General features: G+C 46.2%; 1 long non-coding RNA gene across 1 annotated transcript; it reads left to right on the top strand.

The window, feature by feature from the left end:
* The first annotated feature begins 2,346 nt into the window (after positions 1 to 2,346).
* LOC106039384 (uncharacterized) lies at positions 2,347 to 9,987 on the top strand. Its single transcript, XR_001209206.3, has 3 exons — positions 2,347 to 2,547; positions 8,243 to 8,504; positions 9,600 to 9,987. It is a non-coding gene; the product is annotated as an uncharacterized lncRNA (long non-coding RNA).
* The last annotated feature ends 486 nt before the right edge of the window (positions 9,988 to 10,473 follow it).

Genomic DNA, 10,473 nt, shown 5'->3' with positions numbered 1-10,473 from the left:
GCTAGGTCAGTCTGTTAGACCTATCGTTTTGAGGTTAAAATTCTTGTTTTTGTAATGCATACACAAGAATTTATGTAGTCATGCTTGTCCTTATATATTCATTATTACAGCTCGGATTAGTTGTCAACCCTATATAATCTGTTGCCAATTATTTTTCCAGTTTTTAAAATTTAGCAGTACATGGACAGCAAAGTTTTACACAAAATTCAAAGAATCTGGTATTGTGGTGAGAGGGGTAGAAAAATTTTGGAAAACAATTCCTCATCACTTTGGTTACTGACCCTCTGGGGATTACTGTTTGGTCAGTGAAGCCTCTCCTGCTCGATGCAGCCCTGGGCTGTTGTATCCATGGTGTTTGGCCGTTCCCATGGGAAGATGCTGAGGAGGATGCAGGAAGGTGTGGGAGATCCTCCTCATCCTCGATGGCAAGCGGTTTCTCTGTGGGGAAAGTGGTTCCTAACATACAGCTCGCTGTTCTGCTTTGTCTTGTTTCTATTATCCAGGCAGTTTTTCTAGTTGCCAAAAGCCTCCAAGCCTGGCTAAGTAACCAACAACTGAACAGTTACAAGAAATATCAAAATAAAATATTTCTGATGGATTTCATGAAGGATGAGTTATAGCAGAAGAAATTATTTTAGATGTAAATATATTGCATTTCATTCTTCAATCTAGTAGTGTATTTTTATCTGAAAAGATTTAAGATGGCCCAAACTGTTTGGATGGCATGTAGAAAGCATTCCAGTTTGACAGAAGCTGAAATTGATTACTTTGCTGAGGGAGGGGGAAAAAAAGATTTTTATTTAAATCAACTTTAAAGCTTTATTTTAAAGGGTAGCTATTTGTAGCTGGAGAATACGCTCTGCCTTCTCCTGATGTTGCAGCTGGACAGCAATAGCTAGGCTGCACTTATTTATTTATTTCCCGCACAGAGGGGAGGAAAATATAGGTCCATGAATCAATCTAGATAATGGGGAAGGCTGAATGTAATAAATAATACAGTAACAACCCTAAACTAATGAGCTGTTGCTAAGGTACATTTCACAGGCTCATCCTCTATATAAAAAGTCACTAATAATCCCTTGGTGTAATCAGATGATAAAGCTTTGCCATAAGGCAACACCTGTGCAATTAAAGCTGCAGGTTCTTTTGCACATTTCATTAATTTCAGGATTTTGTAAAGGCACAATGACTACACTAATAATCTAGTCTACTTGACTCCATGTCTACTGGAAACAGGGTGTCTAATTAGGTAAAGATAATTAATTAGAGATAAATGGAGCTAATCAGACTCGGTTAACACTAATTCTCTGAATTAAGACATTTTGGGACACCTACTATTCCACTGGCTTTGATGTTTCCCAACAAACACTGACTTGGAAAGGAGTCAGAAAGTGTTATGTCTGCTCTGGAGCAAAGCACAGGCCCATCCCATGGCACCGCTCGGCTTGCAGCGTGGGGTCTGCAGGGAGACAGGAGCAATGCTTGTGGGGTGCTGGGGCAGCGTCCCTGCCGCCTGCGGGGTCTGGTGCCCCATTGCCATTTGGTGGCCCCTTGCTGGCTTCTGCCAGCCTTTTGCTGGCCGTCCAACTTTCCAGCAGCTTCTACCTTTGACGTGGGCAGACTTTCAAATCCTGGGGTGTGCTGGTGTTTGAAAGGTCCACCATAACCTTTGCTATGGACAGTACTCAAGGTGCAGAATACAGCACATTTTTTTACAGAAGTGTGGAGGGTTAAGATTAACTGTTAAGTCTGATCCAAACTAAAACCAGATTATTTAGTGAAAGGATCAGGACTTCACAGGTGTTACGTGCATTTGTAACTCTGGAGGCCATGGGCTGTCCTAGTGATGAATCAGATGCTGCTCATCTTGCTTAGCTGATGAACAACATCGAATTCAGGTGCCAGCTTCTCCAAAACCAACAGGACCACTAAAAGCAGGTGGGATAAGAAGTGAGAAATTAACCTGGTTGTGCCAATGTCATGGCATTGCCTTGTACCTCTATTGTTATTATTAAATTAAATTGTTAATTTATAACATCTGTTTTGAAAGAGTCTTTTTTTGCTTATCTTTCCAGATAGCCACTTCTTCCTGCCATGAATTAATGTGCAGTGCCGATGGCAGATGCAGTAGAAAAATGCTGCAAGTGGCATATGCCTATATTAAAATAGCAGTGTCACCAGCAGCCCTGCGAGTGTTTGTCAGCATTTGGGGATGGGACCATGCTGGTTGTATGGAGCAAACATGTTTTAGAAGGTGCTGCCTCTTGTCTCTGTGTGGTGCTAAGCTACAAAGTAGGATGACTTCCCATCACCTGTGGATGGTCTGCTCATTCCAGCTGCAAAGCAGAGTGGCTGATGGAGAGCTCTTCATCAATCACTTGAGCACAAGGAAGTGTGGGAAATGCTGTTTTCTCCTGCTTCTAAGGAGGGACAGATTTTTTTTAGCTTGCATTTCTAAAGCACCTAAAGCTGATGTTGTGTAGTATGGTATGTAAATAACAAGAGTGAACTAGGAATGAGTCCTTATAGGGTGAGCTATAGCCTGAGGTAAGTTTTCTACCAGCTGAGCATCCCTCACCAGAGGAGATGAAATAGAAATGAATGACTACTTTTATTACCAGATATTTTCTGGATTGACCTTTCAATAACTTGTTAAGCTACAGAAAATATTTCTGTTTTCTGGATGTGAAAACCCTGCTGGGTCACACAGTTCATGAAGGTACCTCTGGATGTCTTTAATCACAGCTTGGTGACTCTGGGCTTTCAGGAGCAGATAGATGTCCTAAATGAAAAGGTTTCTGTCTACCCTTGTGGGGATGGGCTTTGGCTGTTTGAAATAACTCAAATTCCAAAGGTGTGACAAGTCCTGGATAGCAGTTGTGAAGAGCTGTGGATGTGAGGGAACCACTGGGACTGCAGCATGGGGAGGAAGAATTTGGGTGCACGTTCCCTGTGCAGGACAGAGGCAAACCTCTCACGTGGCTGCTCTCATTGTAGCCATCGTGGGGTGAGGGAGGTTGCATCCCTGTGGGGATGGTAGTGCTGGGATTCCTGCCCCTGTGTCCGTGCGTGGGGCAAGCTGCTGCCCTCGGGGCTGGCGCTCTCAGTGCTGTGAGTGTTAGAGAGAAAGGAGGATTTTATATCATTCCTTTATTCAAATTCAATGTCTTGTTAATTTGAAACTGTGAAAAAATATTGGAACTACCCAAGTGAAAAGGGCGGAAGATTGCTTAGGAATAACCTTTACTCACTTCTCTGTTTTTCCATGGCATCCTTCCCTCCTGGCCTTTTACTGCTGTTTGCCAGAGCTGCATCAAAGCAGCTTCCCCTGTGGCGCAGCCTGCGATGCAGCATCTTGTTGGGAGCCTCGAACCCATCCCCAGTGTCTCACCAGGCATTGAACCGCTCTTGAACACAGGGTTGTGTTATTTGTCTGATACTGGAAGCCTGTATGGGATGGGATCTGCTTGGAATATCTGATTTCATAACAACTCCTTCCTTACCTCCCTATAAAGCAATGCAAAGTATTGCTCAGTGTGCAATTTAACTGCACTGCAGTAACGAAATGTTTAATGCTTTAAAGAGGGAGTTTTAAAATTTAATAGTTTATTTTATTATTACTCTTTTGGATATAATTAACTGGAGAGCACAGTTTGAAGTGCATCCCCTTGCCACTGAGATGTGTTTTTATGTTTTACTCTGGGGGAAAGAGAAGCCTGTCAGACCACAGGCCTCTCCCTAGGTGCACATTATTAGAGTCTTTTCAGAGACGAGCAGGCAATTTTGCTGTCATTGGTTTTGTTCAGAAAGGGGTGTTTTTTTGGACGATCCCCTGGGGAAGGGTGTCAGGGCAGACTGGCAGTGGACACACTGTGGCATGGCGTGCTGCTCTAGCTCTCCTCCAGCTGTGCTCTCACGTTTGCAGCTTCGCTCACCTCATGCCATGCCCTGCTGCAAGGCAAAGCTTTGGGGCTGCATTCCCATGGGCTGGAGCCAGGTTCTGTGCTCTTGTTGGAGCATCATCTGTACCTGGGTCTGTCTTGACGCAGCTGCCTGGGATGGAGACGTGTGCCTTGCTTTTGGCAGCTCCAGGCTGCCCTGGACAGTTGTGGGGATGGACGAGTGTGTAGGCCCACTGTTACAGGCCACATCGTGCAGCAGTGGGCTGTGTGTCAGCACAAGGGTGCTGAAGATGTCCCCCTGATCCTCTCCTAATCAGCATTTGGTGGTGCAACCGTCTGTGAGGCTTTCTGCTTGTGTGTTATGAGGTTGGCGAAACCCTTGGTGTCCTGCAGTGGCCCCAGCTGGAGGGAGGCCCTGGTGGCTGTGGAGCAGTCCGTCTATCTGCCAGCAGTGTGCAGAAGTGTCCACTCCTCGAAGGCAGGCAGCGTGTGCTACCCTCAGCTGCAGCACCCACTGCAGCCAGGCTCTCTCCCTGCGCTGTGGGGTGGAAGTGTGGGGCAGCAGCACCCACTGAGCCCTTGGGGCTGTGCTCAGTGATCTCACGTTCGTTCTTGGTCTGGGTAGTGGCTTGTGGTTTTCCTTGGAGACTGTTGCCAACACATAAAGCAACTAAATTGCTTCATTTCTAATCCTTGCCTTAAGAAATGGGTGATAGTGACATACAGCAGTGACAGTCATTGTTACTGCTACTATTATTTTTTTTTGAAATGTGTTCAAATGAAATTAAAAAAAATCCCTTAAGCACTGAGAACAGCACCTTGCTCTTGCAGAGCAGAGTGGCACAAATCTACTGCATTTCCAGGGGAATGGGACTGAGCCCCAGCTATAAACACCAACATTTTTTTTGTTCAGTTTTGTTCTGCTCTTGTGGATAATGCATTTCCCCTTGTGTATTAACTATCACCAGTATTCAAGCAGCAATTCCACTGGCATCTTCATCAGCAAGCAGCCTGGTGGGACTCCTGCCTGAGCTGGAGCAATTCCTGCTCACAAAAAGATGAGGATCCCACACACCTTTGGGTTCCTTGGTCTGTAACCCTTTGGTTGTGCTAATAACATGTAAAGGTTCTGGTGCCTATCGCTTGTGGTGGGAACTCCTTTTGGTGTCAGCTGCACGCATCTTGCCTCCTTGGCTGAGGGTGCCCAACGTGCTGGCACAGAGAGGAAAAGCATGCTCTTGGGGACAGCAGGTTGGTGTAGTGGAAAACATGGGTGAGGTGACAGCTGGGAGCACCCAGCCCCATCCCTCAGTGGCTGAGCCCAAGAGGGGTCTGTGGTGTTAGGGGGTCCTGGGTGGTGCTGAATCTTGGCAGGTGCTGGTGGTGGGGCTGGAAGCTGTGGGCCTGGGTTCTGCCTGCAGGCTGTGGCATTCAAAGCCCCAGGAACTGCACGGACAGACTGAGTCTTCAGGTAACTTCTCAAAATGGCACCTACACAGTCAGGGATGTTCTGAAGGAACTATAAGAATATACATTTACATGTCCTGCTTTTTTTTTCCATCCTCCTTTTACTCTAATGAGATATTCCTTGTATAAAGGTTTAATCCCTATTCTTGTGGTTTAAGCCAATTTTGTCTGTGCTCCCGTGTATAACCTACTCTGTCCTTCAGCATTGCTCTCGTGCCAGTCCCAGGCATGCACAAGGTACAGGCTTTCTAAATACCAATGGCACAGTGCTGCCGGGCTGCTCCTGTAGTGCTCATCATGTCCCTCTTCTGTGGGCTCTTGGGTCCCATCTTCACCTCCGGTCCTGCTGGTCAGACCACAAAATTTGCTGGGTTGCAAATCTTTTCTGCTGTGGGGCGAAGGGGCCCCAGTGAGCAGAATGAGCCAGCCCTCCCTCCATGGCGAGGTCCTCACATGCACAGGGTGATGTTTTAGTCACTTTGTGGCCTTGAATTTCCTATGCTTTGTTTAGGCTTGAAAAGTCTAAATCAAGCTTTTGGTTGTTTCATTTTTAGTTTCACGTAAATGCAATCAAAAGATGCGCAATATTTAAATACTTTATTTGTTGAGAGTTCATTTATTCGCAGAGAAAATCAAACTTTTTCCAAACTCTTGATCTGGTCTTCAACATGTGTGTGGCACCTGTCCCTCGTTAAGACTTTGACTTCTCTTCCTGTGAATGACCATAGATTGCTGCATGTTGGCAGACAAGGGTGGCAGCACAACCTCTCAGTGAGGCTTTGCTGTGAGCTGTCAGATGGTCTGGATCTACACGGTCTCTGCTGTCTTTTTTCAGCTTCCAGTAGGTAAGGAAGCCTAAAAATGACATGTTAAAAGAGATGCTCTTTCAATACAACTTACTTGGAGCTAAACTTTCAGAATGGTAAGTGTAAATGTTCATTGTAATGTTCAAAATAATGACAAAGACTTTCTCCAGTCACTGAGACGTTATCATAGAATAAGTCACACAGAATTGTGAATTTTAAAGAAACACATTTAAGTGTATATTAGTGATGTGATGGTGAGAGATCTGGCTCATAGTCCCTTCGTTAAGGATGAGTTCACCCCAAGGGTGTAGTGTGATTTCGCAAATAGTATTATAATAGTAAAACTGGGTAGCTGAAGTTGATGATTAAATTTAAGTGTGTATTGTCCACATAATGCAAGCAATGTTCCTTGTATTTTTATGAATGTGAACATTCATCACTGGTGCTGAAGAGGGGAAATGTGTGCTTGCTAATTATTGTGTTTTTAACTGATAATATACTGTAAATTTTGTATAATACAACTGTGACCTTATAGAGAATGGAAGGGCTGACAGCGGGCTGATAATTATAGTATAGTGAAGAAATGCTTGTTATTATCTACTATTTTTAGGACCAGTGTGCATAGCCTTTTAATTTATATAAGCTTTAGACATTCACACATTTTCTGTCTTTGCTTATGGATGATGAATTTTGTTCAAAAGAAATATGAAGATCTCGTGTTGGGTGAGAGGTTAGCCAGCTGGGAACTTGATTACTGTGAACAACATCATCACTGCCAACTGAAAAAGGAGTATTTATTTGAGAGAGAATTGTTTAACCCAAGATTTAAATAACAAAAACAACAACAACAAAAAACCACTAGCACTCAAATATAGCCTTGATAACTTGTGATTTGTGTTAAGAGAAGTGGTTCAATGATTGTGGGGAAAAAAACAAGCAGTCATCTGACAAAAAGGCAGGAAGATCAACCCTGCCATCCGTTTGTCAGGCAGAGGGTGGTTATTGCAGTGTGCTCTTGTTAGGGATGAATGACTGGTGCTAGCTGAGGGTACCCCATTGTGGATGTGCAGCTGGGCCTGGCTGCTCTTGTCCCACCACCAGTGTGGACGTGGTGTGGTGTGGGCCACCAGCTCGCCCCCCACACAAGGCACATGGCAGAGGGCTGGCAGCCTGGGCACAGCGCAGGGGCACTGGGTACTAGGAGCTGGGTACTGGCTGGGTTTCAGGAGCTGCTGGTGCGGCACTGGGTCACGCTTTGACCCCGATGGAGCCCTCTGTGATCACGTCGGGGCAAGCTTACCCTATCCCCTCCTTCGATTAGCTTGGCTTGCCGCAGCCTGCGTGATGCCAGGTCAGAGCTGTGCACGGCCTCTTCCTCCAATCAGGGCAGCGTCTGCACTCTCCGGGCTGGGCAGCTGGATGAAGCAGCATGGGGAGAGCTGGCAGAGCTGCTTGCTGTGCTTCCAGGTGGAGCCGAGCCCTTTGTTTGCCTGGCTTCAGCAGCTTTCGAGAAGCATCAGTCCAGGGGTGGTGCACTGCCCAGCTTGGTTCTTTCTGCAGGCATCAGAAGCCTGTTCCCCAAATTAAAAAACAGAGAAAGCAAAGAGATGCATGGCTGAGACAGAGATGGAAGAAAAGCTTTTTTGTACTCGCTACACTGGAGGATACTTTGAGATCAGATCATCCATCTGAAAGTATGACCTTTTGTAATACTGCCAAACAAGGTCAGGGATGCCTGCGCTCCTCTGCCGAGAAATTGCCTCTCCTGCGAACTTGACCTGCCTGTGAGCACCTCTCACCGCTATGCCTGAGTTTGCCGAGTTGAAGGGAAAAAAAAAAAAAGGAGCTTTTTCATCAGGGCTCGACCTCTTGTTTTTCTGCTTTGTTTGCCCCATTTTGGCTATTTTTCCTCATACTCATGTTCTCAGTCATGTTTCAGATTTCTTTTGGGGGAGACTGTGTATGATGAAAGCCATTACCCAAATAGGCGCACATCTAGCATTGTATGGAGCTGCCATGTAATGCAGACACTGAATCTCCTCTTAATCTACTTTTGTCTTAATTTAGCTGGGCAGAATTATCACCGTGAGGTCTACAGTGTTGCAGAGCCCACAGGAAATCTCCTTCGATGCTGTCCTTTGTGGCTGCTGGGTGCTCTCAGATATAACCAGCTGCTAATACCAGGACAGCAGCCACCAGCCTTCTTCAGGAGAATCAAGTGCTCCCTTGTTGTTCCATCTCTACAGGGGCAGTCTGGTGCACTGGACAGTGATATAACTTGTGCCTTCACTTTCTGTATGTGGAGGATTCTGCAAATGAAGAAAAAAAGGTTAGTACTCCATCATGTGCTGCAAAACTCTGGTTCCCACAGAAATTTTTCATTTCTCAGTATTTGCACTGGCATTAGGAACAAGTAGGCAAAAGCCTCTGAGGATGTGGGCCTGGTCCTGCAAACCTGTCCTCAGAGGAGGGATTTAGGTGTAGCATTGAGGGACTCAGTGCAGCTACTGCAGGGAAGCCCATCTGTGTGGCTGCCTGCACAGGGGATGCTCTTAGGGCTCCATTTTAGGCCAGACACAGTTTTTCAGCTGTACCAGGCTGCTGTGACTCCTTATGAAGGAGGAAAAAAACCAAACCTTTGGAGTTTTTTCTTTAAATAGTTTTTTTTTTTTCTCCCTCGGTTTCCCAGTTAGTCTCACAGAGGTTCTTTGGCTGCCACGCTGCAGCATGCACAACATGCTTGGGTGCAGCCTGTGTACAAAATGCCTGCTGCCCAGCAGCCCTGCTGTACTAGTGCAGGGTGGGAAGGACAACAACATGCTTGATTTAAAAACTTTAATTAGTAAAGGCTTTTCCCAGATGCCTGTAATGACAAAAATTGTGAATGGAGGCACTCCCCTCGCTGCTCCATGCAGATGGGTTGCTGGAGAAGCTGTGAATGGCTGCATGCTAACAGACTATCTGCTTGCTCCAACATCAGCTCATTAGCAATCTGTTGGATGTTTTAATTTGTGTACTGGTGGGCTAAGCAGGTATTACAGGATTGCCCCAGACCCTAGGCATCTCTTTAACTTGGAAGGAAACAGGAAAAAAATGAACCCAGCGATGCAAGCAGAGCATTTGTGCTCCCAGTTTTTGGACTGGCTGTTGCATGCCCCCCAGCCTGTGGGCTCCAGGTGAGCAGGGCGGTGGGCCTGGGTGCAGGCACCAGCCCGGGGCTCCCCCAGCAGTAGGGGCTGAGTGCCCAATGGGATGAACTGGCTGAGCACAGGGCTGGCATGTGGGTGGGCAGCTTGGGTTTACATTGCGTTACTGCAACCTCCAGTAGCTCGTTGCCGAATGACAGTGTCTGTGCAAGGTTTTTCTGCTCCGTTTGCTTTATTTGCTGTTGTAAATATAATCACTCCAATCTACTGCTCTCCAGGTTTCATGTGGCTGCGGAGACCCACCTCTTCCAGAGGAGAATGAGCTTTTCTGGCTATAAAACACTTTGCAGCAAGCTAATGTGGCTGTATATCTGGACAATCCAATCTGCTTTTGCCAGTGCAATCAGTGCGGGTGTGAGTTACGGGCACAGGAGAGCACAGCTGTCCATGTGGGGCTGGGATTGACGAGTGGTGTGCTGCCGCACACGGAGTGGGTGGAGATGAAATGTCTGGAGGAGCCTTTCCTCGTGCTTTGTCCCGTACCACCAGCACTGAAGCTGTTGAGGATCATCATACCTCCACGATGAGTGGCGATGGCAGGGGCTGCGCAGTCCCTGCACAGTGTGCATGTGTTGGGCGAAGGGCACTGCCAGCAAAGCTGTCCTGCACCAGTGCAAGTGGCCTTGCTGAGCCCCTGACGTTTGCAGGAGAACTCCTTTATTCACTCCTTTATTCCTCCAGCATACGCATGCCAGGAGTGGATGTGAACCAGGATCCAATGAAAATCCTAGGATTTGTCTTCTAGGCCACGCTTTGGAGGTGGTATTTCTTTTAATCCAGCTCAGTTTTAAATATTGCCATGAAGAGTTATAAATGACTGTACTAATTTACACTGAGATCTTTTGGCTGCTTGATGAAGAAATTATACCAGCTCAGCGTGGGTCTGACTTTACGTCTGTGTTAACAATGTTACAGGCGCATGGCCTCAGTCTGATTCATTCCTAATGAGATTTTGAAGTTCACACTATAAAAATGTTCTGTCAATTAAGTCAGAAATTCAGAGCAACATATTTACTTCAGCTAACAGTATGTCCTTTCAGTGCAAGGATCTCAATGATTACAGCAGTGTTTTCTAGTTCCAGCCTCATCAAA

The sequence above is a fragment of the Anser cygnoides genome, chromosome 8 (genome assembly GCF_040182565.1).
Source record: "Anser cygnoides isolate HZ-2024a breed goose chromosome 8, Taihu_goose_T2T_genome, whole genome shotgun sequence".
Lineage (NCBI taxonomy): Eukaryota > Metazoa > Chordata > Aves > Anseriformes > Anatidae > Anser > Anser cygnoides.
The sequence above is the reverse complement of the archived record's forward strand: the minus strand, read 5'-3'. Positions and strand labels throughout refer to the sequence as shown.